The sequence below is a fragment of the Orycteropus afer genome, unplaced genomic scaffold (assembly GCF_000298275.1).
Source record: "Orycteropus afer afer isolate SDZICR_OR568_19922 unplaced genomic scaffold, OryAfe1.0 scaffold00292, whole genome shotgun sequence".
NCBI classification, from domain to species: Eukaryota; Metazoa; Chordata; class Mammalia; order Tubulidentata; family Orycteropodidae; genus Orycteropus; species Orycteropus afer.
In genome coordinates this window covers 904,443-922,833 of record NW_006921879.1, presented here as the reverse complement: position 1 = coordinate 922,833, position 18,391 = coordinate 904,443, and the positions used below count along the sequence as shown (strand labels likewise).

Sequence of the window (18,391 nt, the reverse complement as noted above, 5' to 3'; positions counted from 1 at the left end):
ATTTTTTTCCCCCCAGAAGTGTACCTGACCATGTCCTTCTTCTTAGTTTGTCTTAGTCTAGAAGCTCCACTGAATCCTGTCCACCATGGGTGACCCTCCTAGTATTTTAAATACTGGTGGCATAGCTTCCAGCATCACAGGGCCACATAAGCCACCACAGTACAACAAACTAGATAGACAAGTGGTGGCAAAAACATATTGTTGTTGTTGTTATTATGTGCCATCAAGTCAGCCCTGACTCATAGCAACCCCCTCCTTAGGTTTCCGAGGCAGTATCACTATGGAAGTAGATTGCCCAACCTTCCTTCTGAGGAGTGGCTGGTGGGTTTGAACTCCCAGCCTTCTGATTAACAGTCAGGTGCTATAGGCAATGTGCTACCAGAGCTCCTGCAAAAACATATAAGAAGTAATAATGTGGAAACATAGAGATCTGCTTGCTTGCATGGGTGAGAGGAACAAAGAGAGCCGTTCTGCACTAAAGAAGGAAAGGATATGCTCGCTAACTTGAGAGAGCTGTCTACATGCTTCCTCATCCTGAGTTGTAACATGTTAATCCTCATCCTGACTTGGACCCTGTTACTTCCCTCATAAACCACTTAACTGTAGGTATGGTCTGTGAGTTCTGCATGGCCATTGTAGCAGACTATTGAACCCAGAAGAAAAGTAGAGAGTGTGTGAGAGGGATGGCTGGTGTCAGAATTTGTAAAAAGGTTGCAGAGTGGAGATATGTCTGACCTCTACCTCATAGGAATCACCTTTGTGCTGAGAGTGATTCTCATTATCCCTCATGAACTTAGACAAATTCTGATGCTACTGTTACTTCTTCCATTTTACAACCACCTGGAGACTCTTCCTGAATTTGGTATCAAGAAATGCCACTTTGGAGGCTCAAAACAAAATTAGAACCAATGGCTCCTAAATAAAGTAAGAAGTTGTTTTTGACTCATCCACATACTAATAAACAACACACCAGTGCCACAGCCCTTTATGTAATGTTTCTTCATTTAGCTCTGTTCAAGGTTCAAAGACAATGCCTTAGCCCAAGACCATCTGCCTGAGAAGTGAGTCCCCTTGATTATATGGAGGATTCAGCAAATGGGTGAATGATTCATGCATCACCTTTATGGATGAGCATTTCATAACACCTGCACTGGTGATGGTGAGTATCAGTCCATTGTTTTTAAAGGCTGGAAATAAAATTGTTGGTAAGTAGGCCAACATGTCTTCATATTGTTGGGTTAAACTAATTCTTGACGTGGTTCTGGAAAAACAAAATTAATATTTTCAAGTCTTCAATATTATAGTTTCAAAATAGTTATGGAAAATAAAATGGTGGTTAATAAAAGGAAATGTTGGGGAACGTTTTTAAGGAAAAAAGATAATTCAGAAATTATTTAAAATCTTTACCCAAAGGATATGTCTTTAAGAACCTAAATCAGAAAAAAAAAAAAACTTAAATCAGTGATCACAACCCAAGTAGCTTCTGTTACAAAAGCTGGTTGACAGAGTTCTAGGAAGCAGACCTAACAAGTAGCTTCCAGAAATAATGGTGTTCTTACCTTCCTGGGCCACTTTGGTAATTGCTCATTTCTGCAGGTACAAAAGAATATATTGTTCTCCACCATTTAGTTTAGGTTGCTTCTTAATTGGCTTTATATCAGGGAGGCCTTAGAACTTTTGTATTAGATTATGTAAGGTTCATGGATATGTGCTTGAGATTCATAATATATATATATAGTTTTCATATTGAAAGTGGAACATTACACTTATTTGATAAACACTGGGTTATCTAGTTAACATTGGAAATAACTGGGGTAAAATAACCCAATAAGATTAACAACAACTGTTACTGTTTAAAAACTACTTTCACATGCATTGTTCTTTTTTATTTTAACATGCAACGTTTCTTATAATTTATAATATTACCTGATGAAGTTCTGTAATATGCTATAAAATATGAAGGCTTCTGATGCCTTAGAAAACTCTATGTATCTCATTCTTAGTGTGTCTCTTCACACATTGGCCCTGGTGATTTCTCCTTCCCCCTTCTTTATTCATTCATTGAGTCACTACTTCAGTTGAAGTCTACTGTAGTTAAGAGTTCTGCTCTGTAATATATGGGGAATCAATTGCATAGCGATGGATTTTGTTTTAGACAATGAAAACATGTTAGAAATGGTTCTGAATGCACGGGGGTCTTAGCTGTCTAGTGCTGCTATAACAGAAATATCACAAAGGGGTAGATTCAACAAGCAGAAATTCACTCTTCCACTTTAGGGGCTAAAAATCTGAATTCAGGGTGCTGGTTCAAGGGGAAGGCTTTCTCTTTCTGTTGGTTCCCAATTTAAAAGGAAGATCCTCCTCTCCTTTCAGTATTTGTGGGCCTGGTATTCTTTGATGTTTCTATGTGTCTTGGCATTAAACTTCCCTTGGGTCTAGGAGATTCCTAGCACAGGGACCCTGGGTCCAAAGGACGTGTTCCACTCCCAGCTCTTCTCTCTTGGTGGCTGTAGGTCTCTCTTCTCTCTGCTTGCTTCTCTGTCCTTTTATTTCTTGTAAAATAAAAGGTGATGTAGACCACATACCAGGGAAACTTCCCTTCTATCAGACTTCTAGAAGTCGGACTTCTAGCCTCCTAAACTGTAAGTGAATAACTCCCTGTTTGTTAAAGCCATCCACTTGTGGCATTGCTGTTATAAAAGCACTAGAGAACCAAAACAGTGACTTAACAAGGAGAAAACCTTGAACATGTTAGTAGAAAACACATTCAAGTTATTTCACTTTGTTCTTAAAATTGTACCATTGACTAGATGCTCTTTCACCTCTCAATGAGAGTTGGACGGACACAACTCCAGATGTGGTTTTCCTCCTTAAAGTTCCTGTGGAATTTAGTCATCCAGGGAAATTTCCTTAGAATTGTGTAAGGGAGTGATTTTAGAAGCCAGATATCTAGTTGTGTCTTGATAAGTCCAAATAACCCCTCTTCAGGGTCACTTCTCCCCAGGGTGTTGCAACTCCTTTGTGCTTAGGAGCCAGTCTTTGATGTCAGACCCTTGCCCAGAGCTATTCGCAGAGTGAACCCAAGTGTCTGGATGAGAAGATACAGAAATGGGTTTATATAACCAGCTGCTCCTTAGCCCCATCGTTACTACCTGTCAGCTGGAACTCTGTGCTTCTTATTGTTATTCCTTTCTCCACCATTGCAGACCTCTTGAGCTCTAAGAAGAGGAAACAGACACACTTGGTCTTAAGATCCTCACACTAATCCCCACAATGACCAATGGCTTGAACGTTGAATCTGAATAGGGTGGGTTACAAGGGTTCATGCTCAAGATGCTTGGGAAAAAGGAACACTGGAAGGCACGAGTGTCTTGACTGAACTTTTAGATGGTAGGGTTAAAAATGGAAAAGGTAGGAAGCACAGGCCTGAATTTAATCCAGCGCTAATCCCAATAATATAGTCTTCCCACTCCCACTCCCACTCCCACTTGTACTTCTCCTCCCAATGAAGCCATTTGAATCCTGTTCTCCTCATGCGTTTAGGCCTTTATGGCCAGGAACAGGGTTCCACAAAGGGGAAAGTGCCTACCCCTGCTTCTGTGACTGATGTAGTCCTTGATGCCCTCAGAAGTGCTCTCATGTACAAGCATCTCATTACAAGATTCTCACTGATCTCTGAGGGAGCTCTGATTAGGCCCATTTGAGAGTACTGATGCTCAGAAAGTTGAGAATCAGGTTAGAGGTTCAATAGAACCAGGTACACTCCACGTAGTAGATGAGGAGAAAGGAGCTGGTTTAAGGGAGAGAATTTTCAAAACAAATCTACAGCGCTCCTTTGACTAAAGTAGCTCCCATGAGGACTGTTACAGTTTTGGCACTTGACTGGTCATGGTAATATTTCAAAACTCGAGTCTTTTATGATGGCATCCTCAATAGATAGTTCAGAAAAGTCCAGATCATTTATAATGATGATAATTAGAGAAATGGTCCCTGAAAAGGGATGTGAATAGTAAGAAGTGATAATGTGTTTCCACACATTGCTTTGGGGAAGTGTTATAAGGAAGTTGAGACTGGGTAATCACAAATACTCAGCCAGTGTAATTGCAACCTGGGATGTGATTTCAGGGAACAAAAATCTTCCTGCCCAGAAGGTATCTCCCATATATTTTTGTTGTTGTTATATGCCCTCGAGTAGGACCCGACTCACCACGGAAGTATATTGCCCCATCTTCATAGTAGGTGCTCAATAACATATGGTTTTCTTTTTCTATCATTTGGCTTACTTAGTACTTTAATTTGGACTTTGATAAAACAAATGGACAAGTGTCCATCAATCATCCGCTCTTTGTGGCTTAAGATGGTGGGGATGTCTTACATAAGAAGAGAGCAGGCTGTTATCTGTGTGGAAGCTATTTACTTCCAGAATGAAAAATGAGCCCTTCCTTCATCATCTGCAGACTGGCAGAGCTCCCTACTGGAAGGATTAAAAATGTCTTTAAAGAAGCAAGTACATTTTAGATGGTTTAAGGCACTATGTTTCCCAAGAGCAAAAACAGTAAGTAGAAGATATTAGCACAGATAAATTTATCTGAAAATACCATTTTCACTTGGCAGAGAAACAAGATGTGGAGACAGAACTTTAAAATGCAGCCCTTCTCAAAAATGGGACTTGAAATTGTTAATATTATTGTAAGAAACAGGAAATAAATGGAAAAAGGAAACAATTCTGCACACAAGTAGGTAGGATCCACAGGAATTCTGTTTGTAAAGGGGTGTGTTAGTTTCCTGGGGTTGTTACAATAAAATACTTCACAACTGGGTGGCTGAAAACAACAGAAATTACTTCTCTCACGGTTCTAGAGGATAGACGTCTAAAATCAACCAAGGTGTTATTGGGGTCAGGCTCTCTCTGAAAGCTCTAGGAGAGGATTTATTCCTTGCCTCTTCTAGCCAGTCATTGCTAGGTTTATGTCAGCAGAACTACAATCTCTGCTTCTGCCTTCACATGGCCATTTTCTCTGTGTCTGTCAGTGTGTTATCTCTTGTCCTCGCTTCATAAGAACACTAGTCATATTGGATTAAGGTGCAACCTACTATTAGTCTGATCTCATGTTAACTAATTACATGTCCAAAGACTATTTCCAAATAAGAACACATTCACAGGTACCAAGAGTTAGGACTTAAACCCATCTTTCTGGGGAACACAAATCAACCCATAACAACTGGCTTTCTACAAAAGTTGATTGTGTTCTAAAAGAATTTCAAGCCAATCCCTACCCTATACATATTTTTCCTGGAATTCTTGCTGAGTTATTCTGCCTCCCATAACCCCTTAAATGTCACCTATAGATTTTTTTGGTCACTGGAAAAGCTTTCACCTTCTATGGATTCTAGCCTTCCACTATTGTCTTCTTGCCCTCTAGCCTTTGACCTCTTCTTCTCTGCAGCTGCTCACAGCTTTCCACCTTTCTTTCTACTAAGATAATTTTGCAAGCACTGCTCTCAGGCAAATGAAGCACATTCCAATATGAACAACCAGGAAAAGTGAAGGACTGATTTGATGGGCAGATGAACAGATGAGAGGGTGAATTGCTCAATAGGGGAAGACTATTTTTGATGAAACCAAAGAGAAAACTTGAAGGACATCATCAACATCATCAGCACTATCAGAACCATCACCTCATTCCGTCATGAGGAAAGAGAAAATAGAACTGCTCTATTGATAAGAGAGAACTGTATCTCAAGTGACAGGAAACTGTTATATATGCATGCTCTCTGGCCTCACTCTTTACCCTGTGCTTTCCCCTTGAGGTGAGTGACAGCCATCGGTGGCTCAAAGCTAAACTAAGTGGTTTGATATTCTGTCTCCTTGCTTTTCCCCAACACTCATATCCATCAAAAGGAGTTTTAAATCTTTCCTTCTGCTGACCTATCCCTTGGCCTCAGGAGCCATCCTATTTAATAGATGCCCAGAAATATGCAGGATCACATTGAGCAGTACCAGATATGGACAAGAAGCCAAGTCCTGAAAAGAAGTGCACAGGAATTGTCACACAGGTACAGGAATGTTCCTTTTCCTGAATGATTTTGCCTCATGGAAAGTGTTTATCCCAATAGAAGTCCAAATGCTCTGAAACTAGAGAGGTTGGGGTGAGGTTTCTGAAGCAGAGGAGTTAGAGAAAAAGTGTCAACTGTGATTATTGGGTCCTAAAGTGTGGACTAACCAAATGCAGATAGAACTTTTGGGAAGTCACCATTGAGAGCTCAAGTTACTTTAGCAAGGTTGAAAGATACCAGATTAACATATATAAATGGATTGTTTTTCTATGTGCTAACAATGGACAATTAATATTTAAAATAAAAAATTCCATTTACAACAGCATCAAATATTTGATGTGCAAGACATATGCACTGAAAATTATAAAACTTTGCTGAGAGAAACTGAAGACCTAAATAAATGGATAGGTGTAGCATGTTCATGAGTCAAAAGATTCAATATTGTTAAAATGTCTGTTCTCCCAAACTGACCTACAGATTCAATGCAATCACAATCAAAATCCCAAAAAGAATTTCATAGAAATTGACAATATTCTAAAATTTATATGGAAAAACAAAAGATCTTGAATAGCTAAAACAACTTTGAAAAAGAACAAAATTGGAGGGCTAATGTTATTTGATTTCAAGACTTATTATAAAGCTAAAATAGTAATGTAATCCAAACAGTGTGATTGTTCTGGTTATCTAGTACTGCTCTGACAAGAGTATACCACAAATGGGATGGCTTGAACAAACAGGAGTTTATTCTCTTACATTTTGGGAGGCTAGAAGTCCAAGTTCAAAGTGCCAGGCTTTAGGGGCTGGGTGAAAGCCCCTCGACCTTGGGCTTCAGCTCTGTCTCTTGCTCCCGGCCCACTAAAGCTAGAGGCATCTCTTCACTCAGGCAGCTACTGGCTGCTGAGGCTTACAAGCCCAAGGTTGACAAATAATATGGCACAGTCCTGATGTTACCAAACCACACAGCAGGCCATCAATTCAAGTCCATTGGAAGTCTCAAGGTCAGCAGAGCATGGCAAGCTTCTGAGCGATGACATGGCTACATGCAGGATTCAAGTGTGTCATAAGCTAGAGACCATTCCCAAAGCTATTTCTTATATATAGGAAGCAGATCACATAACCAAAGGCAGCCACTCAGCTGCCCACAGTAGATTCTACCATGGAGTTGATTATTAGTCTCATCATGCAGAATACTACATCCAGCTGCCCAGCCACCTGGAGACCAAATGACTCTGACCTCCTATTGGAAGCCTTTCTCTCAAGACAGGCAATTTCCATCTCAGGACCGTTGCCTCTGCTTTTCTGAGCACCTAGAACACCCTTCCTCCTGATACCCAAGGCTCATAACCTTACTTCTTTCCCATTTTTGCTCAAATTCATCTTCTCTTGGAGGCCTTCCCTAACAACTCTAGTTGAAAACATACATTCTTCTTATGCATACTTTCCATCCATTTAACTGCTTTATTTTTTTCATAGCATTTATCACCATTTGGATCAGTATATATTTTCCTTGCTTATTGGGAAAAAAAAGCCTGTCTCTCTCCTTACAAAGTGTGAAATTTTATCTGATTTGCTCTGTCCCAGTGCTTGGAGTATTACCTGGCACGTAGAGATGCTTAACAAATGTGCATTGAAAAAATGAAAAGGAAGACAGAAAATGCAGTCCTACTAACTATGAGATTATACACCTCTGAGGAAAAGGGAATGGACAATAATGTGGTAAAGCAAACAGTCTACCCCAAGGATTACTCACATAACAACCCAAAAGGACTAGAAAATTCAAATATTGGCTTACTAGACCACGGATTTTTTTTTTCACTTTTTTTTTTTTTTAAATTGTGATTTGGGTGAAAGTTTACAGAGCAAATTCACTTTCCATACAGCTGTTCACATACACTTTGTCTCATGACATTGACTACAATTTACCACAATGCAACAGCTCCCCTCCCACTTCCTCCCATAGTTACCTCTTCCCTGTGTCCTTCCCTCCATGCACTACTACCCCCCGAGCTGTCTCCCTGTGCACACACAGCCCTTCTTTCTCCCATAATTATTCTCTCCAAGGAGTATATCTACCTAGTGTAAATGTTCACCTCATATGCCTGTCCTTTGTTTGGCTGAAAGCCACAGGAGTGGGTTCAATTCCAGACTTAAAGGGCAGCTAGGGGCCATAGTCTCAGTGGTTCCACCAGGCTCCATCAGACCTGCAAACCTGGTCCCTTTTTTTTTTTTAATGATTTTTAGTTTTGTTCCACATTGTTCTTCCTCTCTATGCAGGATCTCCTACATCCCTTCCAAGTTGTTGACAGTGGTAGCTGGGCACCATCTAGTTCTTCTGGTCTCATAGTCATAGAGGCTGAGGATTGCATGGTGTACCAGTCACTAGGACTAATTGTTTCCATGCATCTTTGGTTTTCTTCATTTTTCTTTGCTCTGGATGAGGAGAGACCCATCATTGCATCTAGATGGTTACTTAAAAACTTTTAAGATCCCAGTTGCTACTTGCCAAAGTAGGTGGTGGAACAATGTTTTGTGTAGTATGTTATGCCAATTGAATTTGATGTCCCCTGCGACTATGGTCCCGAGCCCACAGGTTCAACTACTCCAGCCCTCTGGGTAGCTGGCTATGGCCAAGAAGTGACTACAACCTTGTCCCTTGTCAGCTCTACAAGATACCTGGGAATTCTTACAGAACATACAGATACACTTGTAGAAACATTGTCTGCCAACCCTATACATAGACCATGGAATTTTATAGAAGACTTTTTTTTGGGGAAAAGGCTATTTGGGGTCTGAAAAGCCCTGGTACCACCATGGAATTATTTTTTTCTTTTGGGAAACACATAAAAGACAACAACTACTCTATCTTAACCAAGTCTGCCTCTCCCATGACACAGGCTACATATTTGCAAGACAGAAAACATAGAATATGAACTTCTACAATGTCCCTGTTTAAGTCTTTTTGTGAACCTTTGTCCCCAAATAGCCTTAATTTTATCAAATGAAGGTTATGATTGGATGTCACTATGAAGCTACAATTTCTGCCCTTGGAAGGTAATAAAAATTACCTTGGAAAGTAATAAAAATGATCCCTACCTCCAATCCCATCCCTTAGTCTTTTGCTGGGGTAGTCACCTACCTGTCTCTGCAAGGGTAGGCAGTAAGTAAGTAAGTTATAATTATAACTTATATGTTATAAGTATGACATGTAAGTAAGTTATATCCTTTGCTACTGACACCCACTGCTGGAAGAGACATATCAGCATCTGGACATTTCCACTTGGTTGTGATAAACGGGAGCAAGAACTTCTCCTGGCAGTTTGGTGGGCCCTATGATAAATTTTAAAAAAACAAACAAACTGCCATTGAGCCGGTTCCAACTCATAGTGACCCCCATTGGGTTTCCAAGGTGGCGAATCTTCATAGAAGTAGATTGCCCAGTCTTGCTTCAGCGGAGTGACTGGTGGGTTTTATAACCATCAACCTCCTGGTTAGCAGTCAGATGCATTAGGCACTGTGCTACCAGAGCTCCCAAGAAATAGTTCCTGGTTCCACTGGGGTTGGAACTCAGGATCTTCTTAGTCTAAGGCAGACGTGCTAACCACTAGAAGGTCTAGCATTTATGAAGTTCTAAATATTGGAGAACTGAGATGTGGTTGTACTTCCTGTTGTCAAGAGAAGTGACTATGGAAATTTATTGACTGGCCAATGCCCACCCTGCTCCCTCCCTTCACCACCCAAACCTGCAAGCCTGTGCCTCTTGGGAAGATGAGGAATGGAAGAGAGCTGAGCTCTTAGGGACTCTGGGTAGCTTAAGTACCAGCTTGGGCTCATAACCAGGGCTCAGTCCCTATAGAAGGGTCTGTCTAGCCATCTCCTCCAGCCACCTGTCATAATAGCTGCCACATTGTGGAGCAGTGGACCTCTCTGGGAGACACGGAGATAATTCGTTTCGAGAAAAGGGATCGGTGGCATCTCCTGCAGAGGAACCTATTCAACCTAAAAGATAGTCTTCTCTTCAGACACTCAGAATTAAGGGACAGAAAAATCTGCAAAGCCTACTCAGGCTGAGAGCTTAGGAAGCGTGCACTGACTGGCATGGGTTATCCATGCACTGGGTCTTAAGGAGCAGAAGGGAATTAGGAGATGAGCTTTTTTCTTGGTCCTTTTACTCTCTATTTAGACTTCCTGGAAACTTAAAAGTATTGTCGTAATAAAATCTCACCAAAGCCTTCTGCAGGGAAAACGTTTTTTACTGTGACATATCAAAAAAACTCACTGCTATCGAGTAGGATCTTTGGTGGTACAGTGCTTAAGACCTTTAACTCCTGATTAGAAGGCTGGCAGTTCAAACCCACCAGCCACCCTGCAGAAAGAAGACTGGGCAATCTCCTGCTGTAGTGATACCTCCTTGGAAACCCAAGGAGGGCTTTGACTATGAGTTGGATACAACTCGATGCCAATGCATTTTTTTTGTTGTTGTTTTATATCAAAAATCAAAAACTGAACAACAGTAAATTGGCCGCAAGCATTATGGCTAAAAACAGGCCAAAATCCAAAGAAGTACAATTAATAGGTGCTTTTTATACAATTTTAACAATTCTTTGTGACTATGAGTCTGTCAGCTTGCCCTTTACAAATCATTGGAGCACAGTACCTATGAATAAATTACTTACATTGGTTAAAGTAAAAGCAAAGAAGTAAAATTATGCTTAGATAATCTTTTCTTTCTTTTCTAAACTATGATCTCTTGGCTCAGGGATCTTGGGTCTGTTATATGGTGGCTGCCTCATAGCCTTTAGTTCAGTGTTATTATTATTATTATTATTATTTTATTTTTATTATGTAGGTTATGAATGGTATTAGGAAGATCTTTAACTTGTTTCTTGGTATACTGTTATTCAGTTTTGATACACACCTTCACCCTCCATTGTCTGCCTTCACTGGCAGCAGTGGAGTTTGAACCGGCACACCCTAATGAGACTAGAGTCTTAGCACTGCTCAACCACACTACCAAACAGCAGAGAACATCCTACCTTCTTCTCCTTCCTTTCTCAGCTTTGTTCTATGGATTGTGCTGTTGTAGTCCAACTGAGTCCAGCTAAGAGCGTGCTATAGATAATCTGTCCAAGACACTGGATGCCATGCCAGTTACTCTCTTACGTCTTCTACTGGATCATTCCCATCAGCCTACAAACATGCAGTTAGTATAGACCCATCTTCAAGTAAAAACCACGGACCCCAGGAGCAAGAAAGGGGAGCATCTACTTCCTAGGACCTTCAAGACACTCATGACACTTGTGGGCACCCCAAGCCTCCATGAAGCTCTTTCTGGTTCCCTGAGTATAGCGCTAACAACTCCTGGAAAGAGCCGAAGTTTTGGTGCATGGATGGCGTGTACAGTGGGTGTCTTATGTCTCTCCTCTCCACATTTCCAACGCTCGTAAGAGGTGATATATAGATCAAGATGTACAAGCCTTCAACAAATCAGTGATCACCTGTTATTCGTGAGAACTGAATTTGGCACTTGTCCTCCAGAAAGCCACCTTCATTCTTAAGCAAAATGTGAGAAGAGCTAGAAGAAGAAAAGAACAGTAGGTAGCGTGGCCGAGCGGTCCAAGGCGCTGGATTTAGGCTCCAGTCTCTCAGGAGGCGTGGGTTCGAATCCCACCGCTGCCAGATTTTTTTTTCACCCAAGATAATTTTTTTTTTTTTTTTTTTCACCCAAGATAAACTATTTGTCTATTTTATTCACTCTATATCCACCAGCCACTCCTCGGAAGGAAGGTTGGGCAATCCTACTTCCGTAGTGATACTGCTTCGGAAACCCAAGGAGGGGTCGCTATGAGTCGGGGCCGACTCGATGGCACACAACAACAACAACAACAATCCCCAACCCACCAATTCAATTCCTCTACTTGTTAAAAAGTGGGTACATACAACAGTGATAAATACCTGAACATTCTGAGCGCAAGGCAGAGATTTCACATTTCCCACCACTGGTAACTCACTGTCTACCTGGGTAAATAAACCACTGATAGTCCAGTGGGAAGACATATGATTATTCTTTTCCTATAACATAAGGAGAATAAAAAAATTGTTGCTTCCTCATGAAATTTCTGTGAAATACTATGGCCTCTAAAAACTGTTTCTTGTTAAGAAGAACCAGAGTTTTTTAGAGTAGTTGATTTCAGGGTTGGAGCAGAAAACATTTATGATGATCCTGGCAAGAAAGCAAGTTTTTTGGGGGCCAGGGGTACTCCTAACATGACTAGTCATGTTAAAAGTTCACAGGTGCTAACATAAAGACACTTCCATTGGTCAGAAATGGAATAAACGGATTACTAAAAAGAGCAATGACTGCAATTGTTAGAAACACACTGAATATACTAATATATAATGATTTTTAAATGAAAAAATACATTTTTAAAATTTCATCTCCAATGGGGGGAGCTAGGGCAGAAACTACTTACTCTGAAATTTGACAATTAATGGTTAAGAAACAAGCATTATCCCCGCCTATCATTTTAAGGTAACCAGATAGCTTCATTTGGTAAGTAAAAGCTCTTTGAAAAAGAACTATATTCAATAAACATGGCAGAAATACAGAACTAGAAATCATAATTTAGCAAATCATAAAAATTTATTGAAGTTGTGACTATAGTGGATGAAATAGTGTAATGGTAGGATTAGGGGAGTTTCACAATGGAGAGATCAGGCTATCTCATTTAAGCTCACTGATCAAAATTAGTATCCAAAACTGGAACGTTATGAGGTCAGGCACATATATAGAGTGCCAAAAAACCATCTAGGAAGTATTTTCCAACTTTCTATACATCAGGAGAGACGGCATGTGTAGGCATTTCTTCAAAGGTGGGTTCCAAACAACTGAAAGCATCTGGGACCAAAGGGGGCAGGTGACTTGGCTTCCTACCTTTCTTAAAAGAAATATCCTACAAATAGTAACATGTACCTTTTAATAGCTCAGCTGGTAGAGCAGAGGACTGTAGTTGGGACACATGCAGAGATTCTTAAGTCACTGGTTTGATTCCAGCTTGTAAACCACAGTGCAAACCTAGCCTCACCTCTTCTCTTCCTGATTCTCTCATCTTGCTGCAGCAACACAGCATCCCTGCTCAACATGCCAAAGCCTGGGAATGACCTGTGTGCTTCACTTTTATTCTCACATAGCTCTTGCTCCTGGACAACAGGTCCAGCACCAACTTTGCTCACTGTTGATGAATCTACCCATCCAGATAGACAAAGTAGCTACTCTTGGTCTAAGTGTGGAGGCTGACAGTCAAACATATTGGGGAAAATCATGGCATCCTTCTTGAAAACATTCTTTCTCCCTCTTTTGGACTATTGCCTCTTTCTCTCATAGTTCATAAATGTCTATATGTCTATCAATACAGACAACAGAGGAAAGCTGTCAGTTGGCCCTGACAGTCACCAAGGGAACATCCAGTGACTCCTTCAAGTTGTTTGTCAGTATGAGGAAGGACACAGCCTGGAGAAGGCATCACCTTATGTGCGTGCACCCTTCCCTTCCATTCTGGTGGCCCAGGAGGTTTTGTAGCTTTTGCAGGAGGAGGATGACACTTCACATGACCTTCAACGCTGGAGAAACCATTTGCAGCAATTCTCCCAAGACTTCTCATCTCAAAAAGGGCACACCTTTTACCTGCTTACCCAGGCTAGGTGGGTCTCAGCAACCATCTCCCTTTGCACTGGGCCCTCAGGACTGAGTTGCAGAAGCAGGATACAAGGTCTGCATCAGTGAGCCTGGAGCAGCAAATGGGCTGCACATTATACAAGGAGTGCTTCGCCTTGGGTCTGGAGGGGGCTGTGGGTGCAGAGACAGGTGCCAAGGAGCCAACCTTGCTCTCATCCTTGGCTCTCTAATGTAAATGCCAGCGAGATGTTGTGCAGTTGGGGATAACAGGGAACAAAAGCAAGGAGCATCCCAGTCTGGGAGTGTGGCCCTCTGAGGCCCTGGGAACCTTACAGTAGGTAGTCAATGCCCAGCCACTCAGTCATAAAGCACTTTTCCAAATCTGAACTCCAAGTGGAGAGAGTGTGCTTTTGCACACACTTTTCCCTCCTTGCAAGCTGTCCCTGGTCTCCTCACCCCTGTAATCTTGCCTTCCCTCCGCCACCTCGTCCACCAAAAGCACTGCCAAGAAGATGAGTTGGGAAGAAGGCTCTTGAGACTCTAGTGGCTCAGAGGGAGCCTGTGGGAGCAGACAATGACCTTGCTGAGGCCTGTAAAGCTTTGCAGCCATACAGAGACCATACCTTGAATGTTACCATCTGCAGAGACCAGCACACAGACACAGAAGTTGGAACCTCAGCCCTTTATTGGCTATTTTCCACTAAGGGGATGTTGAGGTGCCTGACCCTTCCCGGTCAGACTTTGGTGTCTTGGGGGGGCCAGCAGAGGCGACCTATCGGTTTTGGTGATCTGCACAACCCGGTTAGGGATAAAGCTAACTCTTCCCCACTGAGGCGGGACTGAGAGCAGCAACCCTGCTTCACCACCTGGGGGAGTGACACAGAAGGTGGGTGTTGAAAGGGTGGCCAAAAACTTGGACCAGCGCAAGGCGGGGAGCCTGGACACCTATGGTGTCTGTCCTTGCCTTCGTCTATGTAAGGTGCCTTTCCGTGGAAGCCAGCACAACCTAGAACTACTTGAGGAAGAGTTAAAAAAAAAAGAAAAAAGAAAAAGAAACACCTCACGCCATAGCGACCCCCATTGGGTTTCTGAGGCGGTACACCTTTCCTAAGTAGATTACCCCATCTCCCTTAAGCGTAGTGGCTGGTGGGTTTGCACCGCTAACACCTTCTGGTTAGCAGTCAGGTGCCCTAGACACTGCGCCACCAGCGTTTGCCTCTAGTAAGTGATTCAGCATCAGCAATGATTCAGGATCAGCAAAGGTGGGAGGATGAGGGCACAGAAGGCCCGCGCTGGCTCAGCCAGTGGTGGAAGTGGGCCCCCTGCCAGGTGCCATATCCCTTCTTCTGCACTTTCCAGAAAGCCCTTTTAGGAAAATTGAAAAACCCAACCCAACGCCACCAAGTAAGTTCCAACTCACAACAAGTCGTCCTTGGGTTTCCCGAAGCGCTACCACTACAGAAGTATATTGCACACTCTGCCTTCTGAGGACAGGCTGGTGGATTTGAACCGCCAGCCTTCTAGTTGGCAGTCAGATGCCTTAAATGCTAGGCCATCAGAGCTCCTCGGTGAGGGGGGGGGGCGGGGGAAGAGCCCAAGTAGATTTAGGAGGGTACGAGGGAGGGACCAGACCAGGATCCGGAGGAAGCAAAGCTCTGAGAGCTGCGGGGGCTACGGAAAAAGCGCTCTGGTAGCGTAGTGCCTAAGGCATTTTGACTGCTAACCAGAAGGCTGGTGGCTTTAAACTCACCAGCTACTCCACGGAAGGAAGACTGGGAAATCTACTTCCACCAAGTTCAACTGCCTCGGAAACTCAGAGGAAGTATGAGCCAATTCCGGCTCGATGACTGTAAGTTTGGGTTTTTTTTTTTGTTTTTTTTTGGACAGAACAGGTGCAGTTAGCAGCCTCACGCCCCCTCGCTGTTCCTTCTTTCCTCCATCACCCCTCCCAACACAGCATCTCGCTACTCGCCAGAACCATTCTACCGGCTTTCGAATCCTGGAGGGCCGTCGTTCGCTTTAGTACAGGTGAGGGTGGATTCGATGAGACCACAGGGAAGAGCCCCAACCCAAAAAACCAAACCCACTGTCATCCAGTCAATTGCTAGTCATAGTAACCCAGTTAAAGTAGAACTGCCTCCACAGGGTTTCCAAGGCTGTAAGTCTTCACGGAAGCAGACTGCCACATCTTCCTCGTGCTGAGCCGCTGGTGGGTTCAACCTTTGGTTAGCAGCTGAATGTTTTAACCACTGTACAACAGAGCTTCTGAGAAGGGCCCCAGGAATATTTAAAATCGCCACCGCAGGGTCCCAGCTGCGACCAAACATCAGTGGCAACAGAGGGCAGAATATCTGTCCCACCATATTCTCTGGCGACATGTGCCAGCATCTCTCCAAAGGTAGGTTCCAACCAAAGGAAGGCAGCTGGTACTCAAAGTAGTCCGGTGACTTGGCTTCTAGCCTTTTTTGAGAGAAATATCCCAGGGTTAGTGGCATGCACCCTTCGATAGCTCAGCTGGTAGAGCGGAGGACTGTAGGCAGGACGAGCAAGGATATCCTTAGGTCGCTGGTTCGATTCCGGCTCGAAGGAGGTGCTTGACTCTTTTTGCAAAAACCACCACAGTGCGCTGCTCACCTCTGGTCTGCTTGCGGCCTCACTCGGCATCCCAACCCTTGATAAGCTAAAGCCAGGCAAAGCTTCCTGGAATATGGAGGTGCCCTGTTGGTCCCAGGAAACACATCTTAACCAAACAGTTGACCTGTGCCTTTCTGCTTTTACTCTCACAGAGCTCCTGACTCACCAATTATGCACCAGTACTTTGACTCCCCCCCCCCCCCAGACTGGACAAACCCATAGTACAACTCTGGAAGCTGAAAGGCATACCTGTCAGGGAAAATCATGTCAGCCATCCTGAAAATTTTCTTATTCTAACTCCCAGTCTCCTCTCTCTGACTCTCACCCTCTCTCCCTCATATGTCTATAAGTGTCTACATGCCTTATGTATTTATCAATGCAGACAGAAAACACTTGTCCTTCCAGTGGTTAAGCCACTTATCCAAGAGATCTGCCACCCTGAGAAACTCCAGGTCTCTGCTGACTCTGCACCTTCACCAACGCTCTCTGTGGAAGAAGGACAGCACAGAGGGTTACCAGTGTGCCTTCATGATCACCAAGAAGACATTAAATAGCTCCTACAAGTTTCCTGTGACTGTTAGGGTGCAGTTGTGGCCTGTGGCAGGCCTTACCTGACAGGTGCCTATGTGTCTCCTCTAGCTGCTCAGGAGGGTCGTGGCTTTTGCTCAAGGGGCAATGACTATTCACACATTGCTCAATGCTGTGGAAACAAGCTGCAGTGACTGTTCTGCAACTTCTAGTGACCGTGTTACTCTGAGTGTCTGCTAGGAAGGGGAAGGGCTACGCTGGAGAGGATGTGGATTGAGCACCATGGAAGCAAGGCATGGACCACAGCTTCCATCTAGCAAAGGGAGCACAACTTCACTTGCTTACTTAGGCCACTCTCAGAGTAGGTCTCAGGAGCCAGCTCCCTTTAGCACTTGGTGCTCAGGACTGAGTTGCAGTGAGCCCCAGGAGGAAGATGCAGCATCCTCATCACTGAGCCTGAAGCAGGAAGTAGGCTGAACATTATACAAAGAGATGCTTCCATTAGGGATGGAGGGGGCTGTGAGTGCAGAGAAAAATGTCAATCCTGCTAGGGTCTCCAATGCGAGAGATGTGCTGTGCAGTGGAAAGGTAAAGAGGAGAAGAACCCAGGAACTTCCTGAGCTGGGAGTGTAGCTCTCTGAAGCCCTGGGGTTCCTGACAAGGTTGTCCATGCCCTCAGCCCAAAAGTGAGTTTTCTGAATCTGCACTGAGTGGAGGCCAAGTTTCCACACGTGCTTTCCCCTCTCCCCAAACTGCCCCTCATCTCCCCCTGCAGTCTCCTCCTTCCCCACCTCCACCTCCTCCTTCAACAGCTCTCTAAGGGAGGTGGGTTGGGCAGGAGCCCTTTCAGAGTCTAGTGGTCATGAGGGCACACCAAGATCACAGACAGCTGACCTTGGCAAGAATTGTAAATCTCTGCAGCTACACAGAGACCACAGCCTCGAACAGTCACTGTCTGTAGACACCAGCACACAGGACACAAGTTGAAACCTCAGCCTTTATTGGACACTCTTCCCTGACTTAATGTCCACGCACGGGACCCTTGAAACCAGGCTTTGGTACTTTTGGTGGCCTGGTGAGGAAGGCCAAGGAGCTTTGGTGAACAGAACAACCCACTTGGGAAGGAAATGTGGCACTGACAATCCTCACTGGGGCAGGACAGGGGGCAGCAAGCAGAGTGAGAGAGGAACTGGCCCTGTTCCACGGAGGTTCCAGACTGACAGCCAGTCTTGTGGGAGCGCCAAACTCAGGATGGTATAAGGCTTGATTGTGAGCCACCAGGCCACAGGTGGACTTTCACTGTGTGGGCCAGAAGTCTGGGGTCATCACACACAGTGCTGGATTACCCAATAAGCAGGGTATGCATGGGTCCACTGATGCCTTCCCACCAGTTTGCAGTGCATAGTTCACCAGAAGGCTGGCGGTTCAAACCCACCAGCCACTCCTCGGAAGGAAGGTTGGGCAATCCTACTTCCGTAGTGATACTGCCTCGGAAACCCA

At 43.7% G+C, this 18,391-nt stretch overlaps 2 non-coding genes across 2 annotated transcripts; both read left to right on the top strand.

Moving 5' to 3' along the window:
* The first annotated feature begins 11,651 nt into the window (after positions 1-11,651).
* TRNAL-UAG lies at positions 11,652-11,733 on the top strand. Its single transcript has one exon. It is a non-coding gene; the product is annotated as a tRNA-Leu (tRNA).
* Positions 11,734-16,228: 4,495 nt separating this feature from the next.
* TRNAY-GUA lies at positions 16,229-16,318 on the top strand. The gene is given in 2 exon segments: positions 16,229-16,265; positions 16,283-16,318. It is a non-coding gene; the product is annotated as a tRNA-Tyr (tRNA).
* The last annotated feature ends 2,073 nt before the right edge of the window (positions 16,319-18,391 follow it).